Source organism: Equus caballus, chromosome 10, assembly GCF_041296265.1.
Source record: "Equus caballus isolate H_3958 breed thoroughbred chromosome 10, TB-T2T, whole genome shotgun sequence".
Classification (NCBI taxonomy): domain Eukaryota; kingdom Metazoa; phylum Chordata; class Mammalia; order Perissodactyla; family Equidae; genus Equus; species Equus caballus.
In genome coordinates, this window is record NC_091693.1 from 60,992,211 (window position 1) to 61,012,787 (window position 20,577).

The 20,577-nt window shown below is 36.9% G+C and overlaps 1 pseudogene; it reads right to left on the minus strand.

Moving 5' to 3' along the window:
- Positions 1–565: 565 nt before the first annotated feature.
- On the minus strand, positions 566–1,494 carry LOC100071791 (zona pellucida sperm-binding protein 4 pseudogene; annotated as a pseudogene).
- Positions 1,495–20,577: the final 19,083 nt, after the last annotated feature.

Below are 20,577 nucleotides of genomic sequence, written 5' to 3' on the forward strand. Positions count from 1 at the left end.
TACTCTGACCGTAGTCTTGTCAGTTAAGCTGTTAGTTTTCATTTTCAGCTCGTTGAACTCGGTTCTAAGTGTTGGAATACCCCTGGTGGAGTGGTGCTACAGCGAGATAGAAGGCCAAGCTGTCTCCTATTGGTCAGTAGGACTGTAGCTTGGCCTCACACACTTTCAAGAAGGCCTCATTCTCCCAGATCACTGCTTAACTTCCAAATTTCAGAGATAGGATAGTCAGTTAGCAATTCCAAATATATAGTGGGTTTTGGAGAAGGAAGAAGCTTAAGAACAATTCCATGGGGTCATTTTTTACTTTCTCCAAATGTCAAGGATTTCTGGGGAGCAAGTTCCATCTGGAATCTGCTATATTCATATCTTAACTTCAAGACTCTTTCCTGGTTCTCAAGTTTTTATCAGTCCAGGAAGGTAAAACTCATGCAAATATTCTTCCAAAAATACCAAAAAGTTACAATCTCACTTTCAATCTCAGCAGCCATTTGATTCAGAGAGACGGATAGAAGGGGTTAGCCCTCCAGGGCTATCTGGTTTTATTAATACATTGAGTAGGTGTAACTCATCTCTGTTTCCTGATAGCCAAGTAAGATACTAACAAGTCTCCAACTATTAAGGTCCCAGAAAGGCCTGCCACTCACAGAGCTTGGGAGTCTACAGGAGAGCTTGAGTAATTCTAGAGTTTTTCTAAAGAGTCCTTAGTGACTTGGATTAGAATCATGGGACTCTTCTAGAAATGCTTACAGGACTGTTCTGACAATGGATGTCAGAGCTTCTTCTTCACCTGGCAACAGGAAAGGTTATCATATAGGATGATGTCCCAGTAGGCTGGCAGACTGATGGACAGCAGTGCAGATACACCAGTCTCCTGAGTGCCCACTTTGCCATGGAGTCCTCAAAGCTGAAGGTGAAAAAGTTAAAGCACTGGTAGGGAGAAGGAAATGGCAGATCCAAGGCTTTCTGAACAGGGATCAGTTGGGTCTGATAATTATCTCCAGTCTAGGAGCATCCCCTTAACCAGCGTAGGCCACCGTGACTGATGCAGGGGGTTGTGCTGGGCATGGCCCAACACTGACATAGAAGCAGCCCTCGGTAGGGGTCTGTTCTGTGATGAATGGAGAAATCCACATGAAAGGGGTCCTGAAATAACTTCACCACTGGGTAGTCACCAACAGTGTAGTAGGAGCCATAGTTTTTATCTCTGGCAATCTGAAGTTCCAGAGTGAGGGGTCAGGGCTGGGTCTCAGAAAGGAGTGATGAGAGAGTAAGAACCACGACATTAACCAGGAAGGCGTTGCTATTTACAGAGTAGCTGCAGCTGACTCTAACCCTGAGGATACTGTTGAAGGTGATAAAACCATGGCCCCAAGTTCTCACCTCCCTAGCCGCAACTAGCTCATTTTCATACACTGCCTAGTCTCCAGTGATCTGTCTTGTGGTACCACAGGAAGTAAATGGAAACTGGAAAGGGGCAAAGGTGTGTGTTGCCATCACAGAGCTAAGGAGGAGGAGTCAGCTGCATTCAATTTAACTTCATACCAAAACATTCTGTAGGTAAAATAGCTTCCAGCTCAGGAACAGAAACATCAATATTATTTTTCATATTTTCTCCGCTTCCCAAGTTTCTGGTTCATATTTCCGTACCTTCTTGTAGGGAAACTATTCAAAAGTTTCTTAGTTTTTCTTTTTTCTCCTGAAATGTCTGGGCTTTTTACTTACCACGTGTTCTCGTCCAGTAGGTTTTATCTCTACCACTTAACTAGAATGGTTTTTGCCAAGGTCAACAATAACCTCTATCTTTCCAGTCCTAAGGTAGTGAACCCTCCCCTTATACTCACACTCAGCAATTCTTTCTTGAAACACATGCTTCACTTCTCTTCTAGAAAATACAGAAATATGTAGCACATGACCTACCGTTATTAGTCGTTCTCCCCAGGTCCTCTTCTTCCCAACTTTAACTGTTGGAGTGCCCCAACGGTTAGCACTTTATATGCTCTCTATTTACGTTACAAGGTTTTAAAGTTCTCTTAGCATAATGATGACTACCATATTTTAATTCCATGCCATATTCTCATCTAATTTCCAGATTTGTGTGCCCAACTGCTTTTCAGTATATCCATTTTGGTGTCTAATAAGCATCTTAAATTCAAAATGTTCAAAACAGATCTTTTGCTTTCCCCACCTAAACTGTTTCTTCCCTGGTATTTACCTTCTCAGTAAGTGATGACACAGTTCACCTAGTTGCTAAAAAAAATCCAGAAGTCCTTCTTGACTCCTCTTTGATTCGTAGCCACTTTGTCAGATAATGTTGTCAATTCTACTTTCAAATAATATCAAATATCCACCGAATTCTCACCAACTGCACCCTATTGCTCTGGCTTTGTCTTCCTGTATGTGATCTTGAACTTTTCCCCGTTAATATCTCCAATCTCATTTCCTAGTGCTACCATTCTCACTCACTCTTCTCTTGCCACACAAATGATCACCGGTTACTCTAACAATGCTACCCTCATCTCTTCTTCAGGTCCTTTGGGCTTGCTTGGTTTTTTGAATATGATATTCTCCTCCATATTTTGTATAGTTTGTATAGTTCAATTCGTTGCTTCATTCATGCCTCTCCTCATATATCGCATCTATATAATGGTCCTTCCTCACCTTTCTTCTTCATTCTCTATTTACAAGGGCATATTCACAAGGCAAGACTACTTTTCATTGTGTATCTGTAATTTAGAAGTGAATTAGAATCTCATTATGTACCTATTAAATGAGCAAAAAAATATTGACGACCACAGTAGGAAAATACGTAGTTCATTAAAACGTTGGTTTTGAACAGTGAGTATCCCCATATACAGGTTTTTCTAATGTAAAAATATGAAAATCAAATGATTGAAAATGCTAATAAGTTGAATGGTAAGATTTTTAAAAAAAAATAATTTAGCTAAATGTAGATAATGCTTTTTCAAATTTAAATGTTATAATTTTATGAAAGTGATTACTCATACTTTTTTGTAATTTCTGTAAAATCAATATCAAAATTAAATAGACAAGAACAGATAACATAAGATTATATCTGTTGACATCTTCTATTTAATATCAATCACAAAATATATTTTTTCAGTATGAAATATTTTAAGCTTTTCAACCAGCATGTTCTGAAGATTACCCCTTCAAGAGCTGTTACCACTTTTACACATTAAAGTTATCATCTTCCATGGTGGCCAAATCCTAAAAGAAAAGTGAAGACATGCTGTAAAAAATAATTAGAAAGAGAACTACTCTCTGCTCTTCTATTTGATAGTTGCCTGAGATATGTTGAGAAGCATATGTTATCAGCTGCTAGTAACTGGAATTTGGGGAATGCTTTAGAGTCAGGAATTATCATCTAAGGAACAATTTCCAATTTTCCTCATCTACAAATTTATTTCTATATCCACAAATAGCAATTTTTGAAGGAAAAAGTATTTCTGAGGAGTCAATATCTTGTAAATGTTAAGGTTAGCTAAATTGATAAATACTGTATATGGACTAAATCTAATATTTCTTAGTTTCCTCCTGCATAACTGGAGTATTTTGGGTAATTATATTATGAGTATGATCATGGAAAAGAACATGAGATTGAGGAAAAACGAAACAAAAGAGGGCACTTCCTAGAAAACCTAGGTGATATCACAGGAGGAATAACTGACTTTTCTAGAAGGCGTTAATATTTTAGCTGGGATAACAGTGACACATGTTAAACCAGAAATTAAAAGTAAAAGAAACGGCCAGCAATCACAGCAGTCATGACACAAGACAAGAATTCTGAGCAGAGTAGTACAGGGTGAGGTTTGGACCACGGTCATAAGTCCAGAATTTAGTAGTTTGTCAACTGCCAAAATGGTTGGAGTTGAAGTAGTTACTTAGTAGAACCAAGAAAAACTGAACAAGTTTTAGATGTCTTTTTTTGTTTAGTTTAATCATATACATATTTCTTTCTCTTATTTCATTAGGGAAGTTTCTAGGAAATCAATCTAATTATTTATAAAGGCTCATTTAACTTATGGAGAAAGCCATTATTGAAGAAGTTGAGTGAAGCCCAAACAACATGACACTGGTATGCCTCCATCAAATTATAGCATAGAACAAAAACAGCCCAAACCAAGTCTGGTACCTCATGCACAACACGCATTTTAACTTGGTAATGAAATGCTCACAGTAGTCTTCTTATGCCACTTCAACAATTTGTTACTACCTGGATGACGTTGTTCCATTTAGGTCAGATTACTTCTAAACTGCTGCTGATGCAAGGTCATTTTTGTTTAGAAGGACTGTTTGAATCAATTGGCAAGATATTAATGAATAATTTTTGAAGACTAATTTTTTTTCATAATAAGTCTTTGCAGTATTATTTGGAAGTATTTAAGTCTGTTGTAGAGGGCAAAACCAAAACAAACAAAATAAAAAGTGATACAATTCTAAAAATGCTAATTATAGATATTAAATGATTCAGTAGCCTGTGATATATAGGCAGAATTCATAAGACATATGAAATACAGAGAGTAAGTCAGACACTTATGACTCGCTAAAGATAGAATAAATGGAATATATGATTAAAGGGACAGAGCAAGCAAGAATGTTATATATAGACGGGAAGGGAGGGAAAGAACTCATTATAACGTACAGATCATGTTACCTCCAGACTGGTAGCTATGTCATCCCTAATTGGTACCCACCCCTCCACTGGTAACAACTAGTATGATCTCATTATGGCCACATGCATGTTATTCCCCATAAACAGATAAAAAGCATGACTGTTCATCAGGTTGTCTGGGCAGATACATCTGTGACAAGGAGGAGTTGGCCGAGTCACTCTGATAGAGGGAATGTGTGTTTGCTAGGTGTGTCTTCTATTTGCTGAACACCCTTGTTCATCCATAACTCTGATCTTGTACGTGTATGATCAGAGGGGAAGTCTGATGTGGCAGAGACGAGAGAGAGATGGAATGTAAGAACATTGGCTAATACTGGATTAAGGGATTGTTCTTTCTACCCTGCTTTCACCCTGTTCTAAATGTTAGCCAAGTCTTTATCTTCACCTTTGTTGCTTGCTGTGTTTTGAAGTAGTATAATAAGCCACGTGATCTTTGCATCTTAATTTGGCTGGTGCCTCTGTCTCTGGTATAATCTGCTTGGTAACGTGCTTCCAGGCTACCACAACATTAAGGTCACTTTCCAAATAACGCTTTGGTTGCCCACCAGAGTAAAAGGAGTTCTGACAGGAACGTTTTTTCATCTTCTAGACTTTTGAAACAATCTCCTCCCTCAAATATTCAATATCTGTTTACCAAGGAAAATTAAAAATGGAATTGCCGTGTGGGTCGTGAAATTTCATAGGTAGACCAATATATTTATGGCTGATTGGGTAGCTTTTCCTCAAATGCCACAGGAAATAGGAATTGTCACATGTGGAAATATTTTGGAGGAGAAAACTATTATTAGTATATTCTTCAAGGTCATGGTGGGTAGCACTGTATAATTTTTTTATTGGAATAACACTGCTTTTATGAATATTGAACATAATATATGTCAGTCACCATGGCATATTATAATTAGATACTGTTTTAAAAAGAACTACTGACATAAAGCATGTTACTGTTGTGACAACATTTCATAAAAAGTAGACATACAAGGAGAAAAAGATATTTTTATATTTCTCTTTAACCTAGCTTTATATTTCCTCATAATCCAGATTTAAGCAAAGAAAACCAAAATACTGCATCCTATATTTTGATATGAATATTGATTTATACAATTTAATTATGCTAAATTTTCTTAAATAATGGTAAAATTCATGGTTATCTTTGAAACAGATATAAAAATAACCCCTGACATCATAATAAAATTATGATTAAGTGATTGAGCTCATGAGCTACAAGAAGAAAAATGTAATCTGTTGCTTTTTATTTGGGGAAATCTGGGTTGATTTTTAGGTCGTGATCAAAGAAAGTTACCACATTAATTCAGAGTTAACTAAGAACTTCAGAATGGCATGTGGGAGAGTCTAAAGACATTTTATATATTTCTATTATTATAAAGTGGAATAAAAATGAATTGCATCATATGTGAATTCTGCTTAATCATTTTCCATAGGTGAAAACCATTTCTTTTAAAATAGTAAAATGCAAACTAAATGTACATATATGTGTATGTGTGTATACATATGTGCATATATATGGTGTGCTACTCTGCGTAATGTAAAGGGCAAATTACTCACCCAAATATCAACGTGTACTCGGGGATGAATCACTGCTCCTTCCACTTCTCCACTCCCTCAGGAGGGTCAGGTCAGAAGCACAGCCAGTGAGACCAGCTCTTTTCATCTGTCCAGCACTGTGGGGGTGGGAGGAGCAGATTTTATGAGGAGAAACTACAAAGTTGCACTCAGTATAGGAACTTTGTAGCTACATAGGCCTTAGTCCAATAGGACAGCTTTCAACAAATCAGTTGTTTTAGTTTGTAAGACAATCATTTCGCAGGATGTGAGATCCTCTCGGAGGGGCTGGGCCATAACCAGTGACAATATCTGCTACCCCAGAAATAGCTCTCCCACTCTTTCTCCCAAGTGAGCAAATCACCTCTAGAGATGGAGTTAACCTCTAAACACAAAAACAGCAACAACCAGAAGGAAAAAACAAAAAAAGAAGTGTGGTTATGCTCTTCACCCAAAATAAGAAGCATGTTTATTCTAATTTAGGACTTTTCTAATAAATGAGAGAAAATACATGGAATGGTTTACAATTGACCTTCCATCCCTCTGGGAAAAAAAAGAGAAAAACCGCAAATGGAAGGTCCTGATTGAAGCAGCTTTCCCAGACTAAAGAGGAACATAATCAAGGAAGTATCTCCAAAGTAATTTCCCCTTCTTCTAAAATACCTTGGATAGTATCCTTAAATGTATATCAAAAGAGAAACAAAGAAAGTCATTTGACCCAGAAGAGAAAGATACACTTCAGGAATACAAACTGTGAATCATTGTTAATTTCTCTCACTAAACAGAAGAAAATACAGATGCACACACCAATTTACTTTTTTTAAAACTTATAACGAGGTAATGCTATGACATTAAATTATTAAGTAAGCCATTACTTTTCAGTTATGATGCATATTCCTGTAGCGTTTACTAGGAGACACATAAAAATTTATAAGTAATTTATAATTTATATAGCATTATTTTTTAAAATCAGTCAGTATAACCTTATGTGAGTAGTCAGTATATAATTGTTGATAAAAGTAATCTCAACAATGCATTTCTATTTTACTCACAAGGAGAGCAATGAAATTCAAATGAATTAGGGCAGGAGTGTATCCTCATTTAATTAGGAAAACTTTGAGGTTATTTGCCTTATTTTCAAAGTTGCATAATTTTTAACACAATTTTTAGGTGTAATTTAATTAAAGTTTCATAAAACTATGAATACAAATTCTGTATAAAGGTGAACTTTTATTTAAAATTAGGAAATCATGACAAATTATTTCTTTCCTCTAACCATATGAACACACATGGGAAGGACTCACACAAGAGTGTCACCCTGAAGCCTAAGCATGTTAGCGCTCAATCTCTGGCTGACTGCCAGCAAGATTAACAGGAACCTCAGTCCTTCAACCACAGGAAACTGCATTCCTTCAATGCCCTGAGTGATTGAGGAAACGGATTCTCCTCTAGAGCATCCAGAAAGGGATGAAGCCCTGATGAGACCTTAATTGTAGCTCAGGGAGACGAGTGCAGGATCTGACTTATAGCACTGTAAAATAATAATTAGTGTTGGCTTTTTAAAATTTATTTTTCATTTAATTAATTAATTAATTTGCTGAGAAAGATTCACCCTGAACTAACATCTGTGCCAATCTTCCTCTATTTGTTGAGTGGGTCATTGCCACAGCATGGCTGACGAGTGGTGTAAGTCTGCATTGGAGATCTGAACCCATGAACCTGAGCTTCCAAAGCTGAGCATGTGAACTCAACCACTAGGCCATGAGGCTGATCCTCTATTTATTAATTTATTTGGCTGAGGAAGATTGGCCCTGAGCTAACATCTGCAGCCAATCTTCCTCTTTTTGCTTCAGGAAGCATCCAAGTTGGTGGATGGCCACTAACTAGTAGTGTAGGTCTGTGCCTGGGAACCAAACCCAGGCCATTGAAGCAGAGCATGCCGAACTTAACCACTAAGCCGTGGGGCCAGCCAATAATTTGCATCGTTTTAAACTGTTTAGTTTATGGTAATCTGTTATGTCAGCAAGAAGAAACAAATTTAAATGCCTAAGGAAATTATATATGACAAATCAAAATTTGATTTGAGGTCAATACTTTTAAATAACGTTAAATTAAAACACTAAAGAGCAAAACTACTGTTTAACAAAATTAAAGTAAATATAACACACCCCAAAAATATATGCATCAGCATTTGAACTTTTTTTAATAGAGTATTTATACCGTACATTGTACTTTTTCCAGGTACTCATAAATGATTTTTGTTTTTTTGACAGAAAATACATTTTTTTTCTAGTCTTTGGAAAGAAATCTTCCTTTTACATTGTATCTTGTGTAAAATAGCCTTGACCCCTGATACAGAACTTAAAAAAGTAAAATTTGTTTAAAAAACCTTTGGGTGGATCATGGCATGGATTTGCTTGAGTTACTATATCAGCATAGAGTACTAGGAGTCCTAAGAATACAATCTTATTCTTAAAAATTTTTAAAAAGTTAATAAAGACAAGAAAAACATTAAATTTCATTCCTTTTACTTAGACAAATAAGGAAAGAGAGCAAGGTAAGTTTCTAACATGTTTTGAGCTGTAATATATTTCAGCCCCTTTAGTAAAGCTGTTAAAATGCCACCTAATTTGCCACAGTATGCTCAGGTATGCATTTTACAGAGAAAATTGAGAATCAGAATGTTCACATAACTTGCCAATGCCATACATCTTATACTTGATGACAGTGAAGCAGTAAACACAATCCAGGTTGGTGTAACTGCTAACCCCCACTCAGTCCCCCTACTAAAATGATCAATTTTAGAGAAAATATGTAGGAAATTGAATAAAATATCAATGCAAGAATTTCTCAATGGCTCAAGGAAATAGAGAATGAAACAGTCAGGATAATTGAACATCATATTTATTCCTCACATTTAATTTTCTACTAATGACTTCTATTCTCTTCTTCCTTTTATCTAAGGCACAAAAGATTTTGGTTTAATCTCCTTCCTTAGCACCTTACGCACAGGGCAGGAGGTGTTAATGAGCAGGGAAATGGCCCAAAGACAGACATGAAGAGGCAGGAGGGAAAGAAGCACTGGACCTGGGTAATCTAACCAAAAAGTCAGCCCCTTAAACATTCAAAATACAACGGTTTTTGACATTATCTGGATTTTATTGCCTCAGCTAGAAAAGAGAAATTGAAGGATGATTTATAGTTTTAAGCTTCATCAACTAGGGAGTCAAGCTAGACTTTCATTAATCACTCATGTAAGAATAAAGATGTATCCACCATTCTCTCCAGGCTTTTAGAGTCAAAAGCAGTCACTGAGAGGTCTACAATATCCCACCATCCCAGGTCTTTCCCTTCCTTCTTGCCTTCCCTCTTTCCTTCCTCCACCCTCTCTCCCTCCCTCTGACACTCCCTCCCTCTGCCTTTCTCAGAATGCACACGTGATGAAAGTGCCTTGCTACTTGAATCTTCCCTCCCTCACTCTGGTCCATTTTTCTATCCTTTCTTTTACCTTTTTTTCTTCTTTTTTTTTTTTTAAACTTCTGGCCCTTGGTTGAGAAACATCTCCATTTTTAGATGTTTTAAGTCATCTGCATATTACAAGCTAAAACGTTCTCTCTTCCGTCTTATAGTCAAATTGGCATTTCTACCCTTTATAACTACTGCCATTCATCCTCCCAATCTGCCCTCAATCTTGTTCAGCTTAATAATAACAAGTAGTCTGGGGTAATCTTGGTCTAAATCTTTGCCATAATTTACAGATATGAGTGCAGCACACACGTATATGTGTGTGCACACATGCACGCTTAGAATTTTTTTGTCATTCCAACTTTGTTTTGCAAAGATCAATATAGGACAAAAGCTTTTCCACTCTGTGTGTTTTAAAAAGCTGTGCTTGGTTGGTAACTTGAGTTAGTCTAGTCAGTGCCTCAGGCCATTTGTCATTGCCTTTCTCTCACAGTAGGCCCTAATCTATCCTTCTGCTAGATTTATTAGTTTTCCTGGATCTTGAGCTAATCTATTAAATAACAATATGCTATCATATGAATGTTATTTAATTGCAAAGAAAATATATACTTGTCAAAGCAAAAACATTTCACTGTTGCTTGGAAAATACTTCCTTGGACTCATTTACTACATGATTTAAATGATCAATTTCATGCTATTAACATTAGTTTTCTTACATTCTTGTTCTGTGGAGGGCACCATCGAAGTTGCAGTAACAAATCTATTATATTAGAATGACAAATGATAGGAGATATTGTAGTTGATTATCATATGAGGGAGTCTGTCATGTGAGAAATTACACTGATGCAATGGTAGCCTCCACATTTTCTCCCAAGCAGGCTATCCCAGCGGTCACAGAACAAAAAGGCTCACTGAGCAAATTAAGATGCATGAATCACAGAATGTACTGAATGCACGTAATGTATTGAATGTGCTTAAAAGCTATAGCAAAAATCCAGGGGGAAAGAGAAAGGATAAGGTAACACAGAGAACAGGGTACCCATGTGGTAGAAGTAGCTTGCTACCTTGATCTTTGTTTCACCAGCCATATTTGTATGTCCTCTCTCTCTCACACTTCAGCTACCTCCTTTGGTGAAGTTGAAAAGGTGACTTAGGGGATAGAAGGTGCCTGGAGCCAATACATACTTTCTATATGAGTGAGACATATCTGCTGATCAGCTATGGGTTTTGTAGGATTAAGGACACTTGGGGCCAGAGTCAGGAAGGGCTCAATGAGGGTCTCAAATGAAGGACATAAATATTGAGTGTCTTATGTGACTCGCATATTTTACTGTGTCATTATCATCCTTTCCTCCATGTGTCATGTAAATGTATCATAAATCTTTGTTATCTCTTGGTCTTTTTATCCCTTTCTGTCAATTTCAATACATATATACTCTACTTACGTTATTTATGTCTAGCACATTTCTCAAGTTTCTTACTTCTATACTTACCTTTATCTATCATCTTAATGCATTTACTTTTCTTATTTTTATAGTAGAATAAAATATTCTTAAATAATACTGTAAATGTACTTTCAGAGCATAAATTTTGAGGAATAGTATGAAGCTGGATGAAGACTGACATATATAGTAGGAATCTCAGGAATATCTGATGAATAAGGAAACCTTACCAAAAACATGTGAAAGGTAAAAGAAAAAAAATATACATCTGTATGCAAATATGATAACCTAGTTCAAACTCAATGTTATTTAATGCAAGTTTTCTCAAATAAAGAATATTAGGATTCAATAGAGTTAATGTACTAACAAATGTGTATTTTTAAGCTCATCCCCTTACCTAAATCTTTCTAAAACACTTTAGAAAGCAAATAGCCATGTGCGTCTTCTATTTGCAGTCCTCTTGGCTGTCAGGTGGGTTTTCCACCTAAAGTTTACCACTGGTCAGTCTGTCATGTTGCTAAAACTCTCTCACCACCCTTAATTCCAGTTATTTTTCTGCTCTCTCATGTTCCATGTTTAGACAGGTTTGGCCTCAGGTACTGGCCGCTGTGCTCCCCACCCAACAGCAATATTGCCACCCTATTAAAGAGGAGAAAATCCCTCTGCTACCTTGTTTGTTAGCAGTATTACAAAGGTCACAAAGCAGAACATGTTTGTTCTCTCAGTATCTTCCCTAATCTCATTGCTATTATTGTTGTTATTCTGTTGTTGTTGTTTTACCATTACATCATTACTTTATAATGATATTCTCAACCAAACCCTACTCCAATGTTTGTGCTTATCTGAATAGCTCCTAGGTAAAATGTTCTCAATAGGATTATCCAATAATTAGATGAATTATTCTATTATGAGATGCAAAGAATTATTGGTCAAGCTTTGAAGGGGAGCACAGGCTTGGAATAAATGTATCTGGGCTCTCTCTTCAATTGTTGAGAAACTATATCAATGCAGATAGTCACGGCAACCTTTTTGAGACTGAGCTTAGAGAGTGATGTTTTCCTTTATAACAGGAAACAAAAGAGTAGGAATGTTATGGAATTCAAATCACTATGAACAAATTAAAAAACCTCCTGACATTCTGTGTCTGTATGTAATAATACATTGGGCTTCCAATATTTGAAAGCCAGTTCTGTAATCTATTCCTTATCAATCGGCTATTTTTCACTTTTTCTGTACTATTATTCTCTTTCACTTTCTTCATGGTTCACATGATTGGAGATTTCTCTTATTTATTCTTTAGTCAAAAAGTATTTATTGTGCACCTACTATGTGCCAGTCACTGTTTTAGAGCCTGGGTGTACAGAAAGGAATAAACACAGACAATTTGATTGCAGAGATATTATATTCTAGTGGGAGACACTTTAGATAGATACCTAGATAATAGATAGGTACGTAGGTAGGTAGGTAGGTAGATAGACAGACAGATAGACCTCTCTTTGGAGGTCCCATCTGAGGAGACCTTCAGTGATGTAAAAGAATAAGCTTCCAGGTTGAAGGGTCTTCTCCTCCACAGAGACCCTGAGATGGAAGCATGCTTGGCTTATTCAGGAAACAGAAAGGAGGTGTGGCTGGAAGCAGTAAAAAATGTCAAGACTGTAAGAGAGCAGTGAGAAAGTAATCCTGGACAAGATCATAAAGTTTGCCATGGCAGCTTCCAGGCCATGGCAAGGTGTTTGGTGACATTCTGAGTATGGAGGGAAGCCAGTGGAAGCTGTAAACAGGGCAGTGGCATAATTTCATTATAGTTCTGAAGGCTTAGTCTTGCTGCTGTGTGGAGAATAGCCTCTGATGGAGCAATGGTGGACCACTATTGAGGAGATTATAGAAATTCGGTGGCAGAAGGATAGCTCTTCCTTGGACGAAGGATTGTGGGGTAGAAGTGATGAAAAATGGTCAGAGTTTGAATGCATTTTGCAAGTGGAGTCAGTAAGATGTTCTACCTTTGGATGTAGGCTTAATATAAAGAGAGGTTCTTGTCCTAAACACCTGGGTAGTAGTCTGCTATTTAGTGAGATAGAACCATTAAAGAATTGTCAGGTTTGAATAGCAAAGGTAGGGAAGAGTTAGTTAGGGTCTCAACATGTTACTTTTGAGATGCCTGGTAGAGATACAAATGGAGATATCAAGTAACTTTTGAATTCAACTCTAGAATACGGGGAGATTCAGTGTCAAATACGGTAATTTGAAGTAATAAGTATATAGCATTGGTATTTAAAGCCTTATGCCTCTGGCATTACTTGCAGAGTAAATCTAAATAGAGAAGAGAAGACTGAGTCCTAAGGCACTCCCTACCTCAAATTATAGGATAAGAAGGATCAGCAAAGGAAATTGAGAAATAGTGTCCACTGAGTTAGAAGGAAAACCAGGTATATGTGGTATCCAAGAAATTACATAAAGAGACAGTGTTTTAAGAGGTAGGAAGTAAGTAACTCTGTTCAATGAAGCTGAGATAATGAGTAAGATTAAGTGTTAGAATGCAACATGGATTTTGTATTGTGGAATGCATCGGTGACTTTGACAAGAGCAGTGTTAATGGGTTGATGATGATGAAAGCCATAGTGGAATAGGATGAAGAGAGAATGAGATGAAAGGAAACAAAGACAATTAAATAGATACTGAAGTCTCTTAGGGCCCTACAAATAGCATTCTCTTTCCCACTTGGATTCTGAACAATGTCAAGGAGATAATGAACATGGAACCAAAATCACACATTTATTCATTTTAAAAGCTCAATAATGTGACTTTATATTCTGATGAGTTTCCCAACTGAATCTCAGAATTAAACACAGATTCAATCCTAGGTTGTTCTAGAAGATCTTCTGTTGAAGGACCAGTGGAATGCAAGCATCTTGCACACCATTCATCTTTAAGAAGAAAAAGGTAGTTATGCTGAGTGTACTTACCAAATAAGATCAGTCAGAACACCTCTCCTGAAATGGAGTAAAGAAGGCAGAGACAATCCAGAAATTACACTATCAAAGCTCCTTTCAGATGAAGAAACATCAGGCGTGAGAAAAAATAATTTCCCACTGTCAATATTCAACACTCTGGGGAGATTTTCTATAAAATGAGCAAAACTGGAATCTGGCTAGAAGGGGAGATGAGCTGAAGGAGTTTTTTTAAGGGTATGAAACATAATAACCGGTTAGTGTGGTGTTCTAATTTTCTTCTTAGCATGCACAAATTCACGCTATTTTGTTATAGAAACATCAATTTGTTAATTACCTGTTTCCAAGACAAGAATGTTAGTTCCATGAGGGTAAGGATTTTGTTTTGTCTTTTACGTAAGCACAAAACCTGTAAGTTTTCCTGGCATATGTTCAGTAAATGTTTATTGAATGTCTTCAAGATTTATTGAGTATATTATCATCAATAATTTAATCTATTTTTGAAAGCACAGTATAGTGTAATCAGCACTTGGTATAGAATCAGAATACCTGGACACTAGTCACAGCTGTGACATTTATATCAACTTGGCTAAACATTCTAACCTGTCTGAGTTTCAGTCATTTATTTTTCTTCTGAAAAATGAGGGTAAATATAATTATTTTCTTTTTGACCTCAGAAGTGTATTTCAGAAAACAATTTATATAATAAATATGAGAACGCTTTGAAAAGATCAGTTGTGGAATATTGTTCTGTCCCTCTGTCTGTGTGCCTACAACTTTTCCTTTACCTTTAAAACAGAAGGTGTTGTGTTGGTGTTAGTAATCTTAACCAATTAGGTTGTCACTGTAGTTCAATCACTATTTGCAAATAACTGGTTGGGGTGGGGTGGGATTACTTTATAAAATATATTTCACAACAGGAAGACAGACTTAATCATGCCCTGCTCTACGTGTTTTCAAATTACCTCAGCTTTTAGAATTAATCTTTATGTAACAATGCTTTTGCCATTTCAAGCTGATACAAATTAGAATTCTTACTTTCCCATCTCAAAATGCGAATAACTGATAAATAAAGAAATTTCTGATGATGATGTATAACACAGAAAACAATAGGCATCCATCCTCATGGGATAGTGTGGTATCCTGTGAAAAGCATAGCAAGTCAAGGGTAATTGGAATTTCTGAGTACTTAGGTCTTTGTCACTGGCTTACTTTTATTCTTACTATTCTCACCAGTAAGCAACACTGAATACAAATGTAATTCGAACTTTATTACTTTATAAAGTAATAATTAAGCAGTCTAGATTCATTTTCTTATTTCCTATTAACTTTCAGCATTTGAATCCTGCCAAAAGAAATGGGGAAGCAGATTTCTCAAGCATTCTGTAACTTCCTATTGATTCTTTCCACTTTCACTCTACCATCACTTCAGACTACAAATTGGTTTGTATCAGAGGGGGTTAAGATAATGAGTCTAGATTAGAATAAGAATCCTGTGGACAACAGTCTGTTTCTTTGAATTGTATTGTTGATAAGGCAGTCATAATCGCTATTGCCCTACAAAAAGAAAACCATAACACAGATATACAGGGAACAAAGCACATGCCTATGGAAATAAATAAGGAAATAGCAATATCAAGAAAATTCTAAGTGGAAAAACAAACTTATAAAATTTGAGGGATTGACACATTTTCTTGCCAAAATATGTCAATTCCTTTCTTGGAAGGAAATGTGTTGGGTCACAGCAAGGGATCTTCTGGTCAAAGTAGTTAAGGAATCATGAATACATAAAGAAAAAAAAATAAGTCATGAGCTGATCTCCATCACTGTGTTTTCTCAGAGGCTGTCAAGAACTCTTTATAGCATAATGTAAAATACTGTTCAAGAAGCATGAGAAGAGGTTCCGGGAGATCTTCCCCTCAAAAAAATGATGAAGTAAGGGGATTTTGCTTTTGCTTTCCTCCCTTTTCCTGTAGGCTTTTCTTGCCTTACTTTCACTCCTTTTTAGTATTCATCCTAAAGAGTCTTGAATCCAGGAGTTGCAGACTCTAGTGCTCCTGGTTTAACATTTATTCTCTCAGGGACCAGAGAAACACCAAAATGTGACCAAGATCACACACCCCAACCCTAAAAAAAGCCAACTCTATGGCTTACCAGCTAAGGTAATCTTCCTTTGCCTTCTTTTTGCATCTGTAAGATAAGTTAGTAGGCGTATATTTCTCAAAAAATTTTTGAGTACTAAATGACATTAAATTAAATCATACTTGTTAAGCCTTTAGAGCATTGCCCAGGAAAGTGTGGTCCATATAACAGTATATACAAAAGTATACTATTATGTGTATGATGAATCTGAAAGCTTGTGAAGTCCTTTTAAAATCTAGATCTTACCTCTTAGACAATTGGCCTGGAATTATATTTCTATTGCATCTGTTACTTTAGATAGTATGATAAAGAGAAGCATATATTGATGACATGGAGAAAAGCTTCTAAAATGAGGAAAATATGTAATAGAATAAAAATGCTGACTGCTATAGTCTTTCATAAAATTCAAAACTATTTAGCATTATCATCCAATAAACCTTGTCTATATTGATTTTGATCACAGGTTATGATGGCAAAGATGGTCTTTGAGATAAATTGCTTTTTGTTTTTGTCTTTCAGGAAAAGAAAATAGCTTAATTTTAGTTGTGATAAATCTGTGTCCTTGTAGTTAGGGCATGAATTCACTTTGTGAAAGAGATAAAAAGTCAAGAATCAGAGACACTGAGAGACATGACTGCCTTCTGATTTGCAAGGGGCCCAGATCCTGTGGGCCCAGGCTGGAGCCACTGCCTGGCTTTTGTCATTGTTAGTGTGGAGGATTTTTATGGGAAGCCAAGCTTGTGCTCTAAGGGACCATCTCCCCCCTCTTTGCAAGCCCCCTGCCCCCTCCCTAGAGAAAGCAGGAGGGATGGGCTCTAGATTTTCATTCCAAATAAAATTCTCTTTCTAAAAGCAAATAAACAAACAAAAAATCTTTCAGTGATGCTCATAATGCAGGTTCAGAAATTTCTATAGGACTTTTCCTAGTGTCTGCCAATGCCCAAGAGGCATATCACGTGGGCTTAGCTTGTCCAGAGATCACTGCATTAGTGAGCAATTATGGCTGTGACAAAGGTAGCACATCATTGCTGCTTGACTGCTCAAGGCCAGTCATATAGGGAGGCATCTGTTACATAACTGCACTAATGTGTCATATCCTTGAGAGCATTGGGCAGCAGTGTAGACAGCATTAGAACACGCCTTGGCCTTCTAAGTCTCTCTTCTCCTAAACTTTGGTGGCTATAAGCAATGACCAACAATAATTAATAGATTTATGTATGCTACAGGGAGCATTAGAAATAAGCTTAAGAGAAGTCAACTCTGAAAAAAATGAAGATCCAAAGCCAAGTAGGTGAAATCATAAGATAGAGCATCACTTATACTCAGAGATGGTTACCTTTTGCTTTGGCAAGAGAGGTAGGCATAATTCTAAGATGCCTGCAAGATGTCCACCATCTGGTTTACAGGTCTCCCTGAATATAGGTGAGACAATGACTATGACATAATTCACACCTGTGTTTAGTTTACATTTTATTATAAAGACAAAGGGTTTTGCAGATGTAACTAATATCCCAAATCCATTGTCTTTGTGTTATTCAAAAGGAAGATTATCCTGGGTAGGCCTGTCCTAATCAAGTAAATACTTAAAAGAGACTCAGCCCTTCTTAAAGGGAGAGATTTGAAGAAGATAAACTCTTCCATCTGGCCTTGAAGAAGCAAATATCCATGTTGTGAACTGCCTATGGAGAGTACCTCATGGTAATGACGCGAGGTGGTCCCCAGGAGCTAAGAGTGGTCCTCAGCTAACAGCCAGCAAGAAAACAGGGACTTCAGTTCTACGACTGCAGAAACTAACTTTGTCCATCAACTTGAGGGAGCTAAGAAGCAGCTCTCCCCCTCGTCAAGCCTCCGCAGGAACCCTCGCTGGCCGACACTTCGATTTCAGCCTGGTGAGACCTTGAGCAGAAGATCCAGCTAGCTAACTTTGGGTCCTTCTGACCCACAAGAAATGTGAGATGATAAATTGCGGTGTTTTAAGTTGCTAAGTTTGTGGTAACTTGTTATGCAGCCATAAAAAACTAGTATAGAGAGGACTAGAGGCAATCATAAATCTCTACTAGAAAAATAAATGTACTAGTCTGTAGTGACTTGAGAAATTTCAACAAAGCATAAGAAAATGTTGTTATCATGCCTCAAAACATATACAGCATAAAACTGATACACTGTGGACAAGGTCGATTGCCACAACTTTGTCCAAACTACCATCATCTCTGGCCTAAATTACCACAGTAATTTTCCAACGGGACACCTCAATTTACTCTTTACCTTTTTGTAGTGCAATTTAACAAAGCAGCTAAAGTGATTCTATTAACATAGAATAATACTTCTGTGCTCAAAATCCTCCAGTGACTTTTCATCTCGCCCAAGTGAAAACCAAAGCTCTAACATCCTCCATGTCCTCTAACTCCATCTCCTAGTTAGTGGTCTCCCATTTGCTCACTCTAATATTGCCTGTGCACACCATAATTCCCCTTTTTTATTTTATTTTCCTCCACAGAACTGTCAGCATGTAAAATAACAGGCATTTATTCATTTGTTTTGGTTATTTTCTGTCTCCCCATCACACCGTACCCAACCCACTAGAAGGAGTGCACTATGGGAGCAAAAAGTTAATCTGTTTTGTTCACAGATATATCCTTAAGTGCCTAGAACAGTGTGGGTGACCAAGTTGGCACTCGATCAATGTTTGGTGAGTGAATGAATGTAAACGTTTATTTTTCCAGGAAATATTCCAGCAAAGAGGAGGTAGGACAGGGTCTTTGGAAAAGGCAGCTCCAGTAGTGTACCTGTTTAAAGAACACATGCGTGCAGGCATGTTTGTCCATATGCAAATGATGCATATTTTCCTTTAAATGTTTAGAACGGCATGTCTGAATTCCCTGTATGACAAAGAGAAAGATTAAAAGGAGATGAATTGTTCTCTTGTAGTTATTTGAGTGTGACTTTTTCCTCTGCTTCCATGCTCATGGGAGGCTCTAAGAAGCTATTCCAGAATTTGATTCTAATCTGAATGTGAGTCACTTGCTGACTGTGTCATACTCACTCATTTGCTAATAATTGGTGGCAGAAATGTGTCTCATGATCAAACTGAACTGTAACAAGTAGCTGGGGGCTATCTTGAGTGATAATTTATTCCAATTCTGCAAAATAACTAGAAATGACCTAAAGGAGGAAATTAATGGAATCATGGTGATTAAGACTACATACCCGATATGTCAACTTACATTCAGACCACATCTCTGTATTCTCAAAGTTGTGCAGTTGGCAGACCTTAAACAGTTTTCAGCAATGTTAAAGAGAGATCAGTGCCAGCCAGAGCCACACTGTCTGCGGAGGCAAAGCACTGCTGTGTACAGTGTCCCTACTGTGGCAAGTATCTTTTTGGTTTAAAGTCATAAGCCTCCCCTTTTAAAAAAATGATAGATTTAGATTGTAAATTTTTGATTTTGTCAAATCCATAAGGAAGATTCATTATCTGTTAAATACACAGGTCAGAGGAAGTAGGACAGGAGACCGGTGCTGCTGAATAGACGCCAGCTGGGGACCGCAATGAGATGCAGCAGCTACTCTTGCCTGGAAATGTATCCCAGACGCCAATTAAAATGGAAATCTGTGTCATAACTATTTTTCAGTGCTCTGGGAGCTTCTGACCCAGTGGCATTTGGTTTATATCTAAATGATTGTCAATGTTCTTTATTTGTTATAATTCCTCTTGTCGTTCATTTAAATCAGCATGATTCTAAGTTTATACACCTGGGAAGGAAAAGCTTTACTTTACCTAGTAGGGAGGTTTCTCCAAGATGCCCCTCAGTGGGAAATCTGAGCTCACGTTTCAATAGGCCTGTGTTAGAGGTACGGTACATAATGGACTTTACAGTTCAAATCAGAGTTTTATTAAACAAAGTCCATTATTACCATATAGTGAAAGCAATTCAGTTGTTCAAGGGTGATTATAAAACAAGAAGTCTTGTATTTAGATCCCATTTGGTGTTCATTGCATTTTAGTTTATGCACATACATATCCAACACTCTACATGTATTTCAGAAAAAAATGAAAATTTTGTACAAATAATAAAGTCCAATGAAATATAGCCAAATTTAAAAACTGAATGCAAGAAGTTATTCTAAATATATTTTCTAATACCTAGAGAAGATGCTATAGATGTTGAGACTATTTTGGATGACTTAGCTTAAAGCACATCATGAGGAAAAGGAAAACCAGACTACAAATTTCTTATCTTTTTGCTACCACTCTTCATCACTCTAAGGAACAATTATAAACTTCTGAGTATCTGAACTAGAAAAAAATACAGAAATGGGTTTTAAA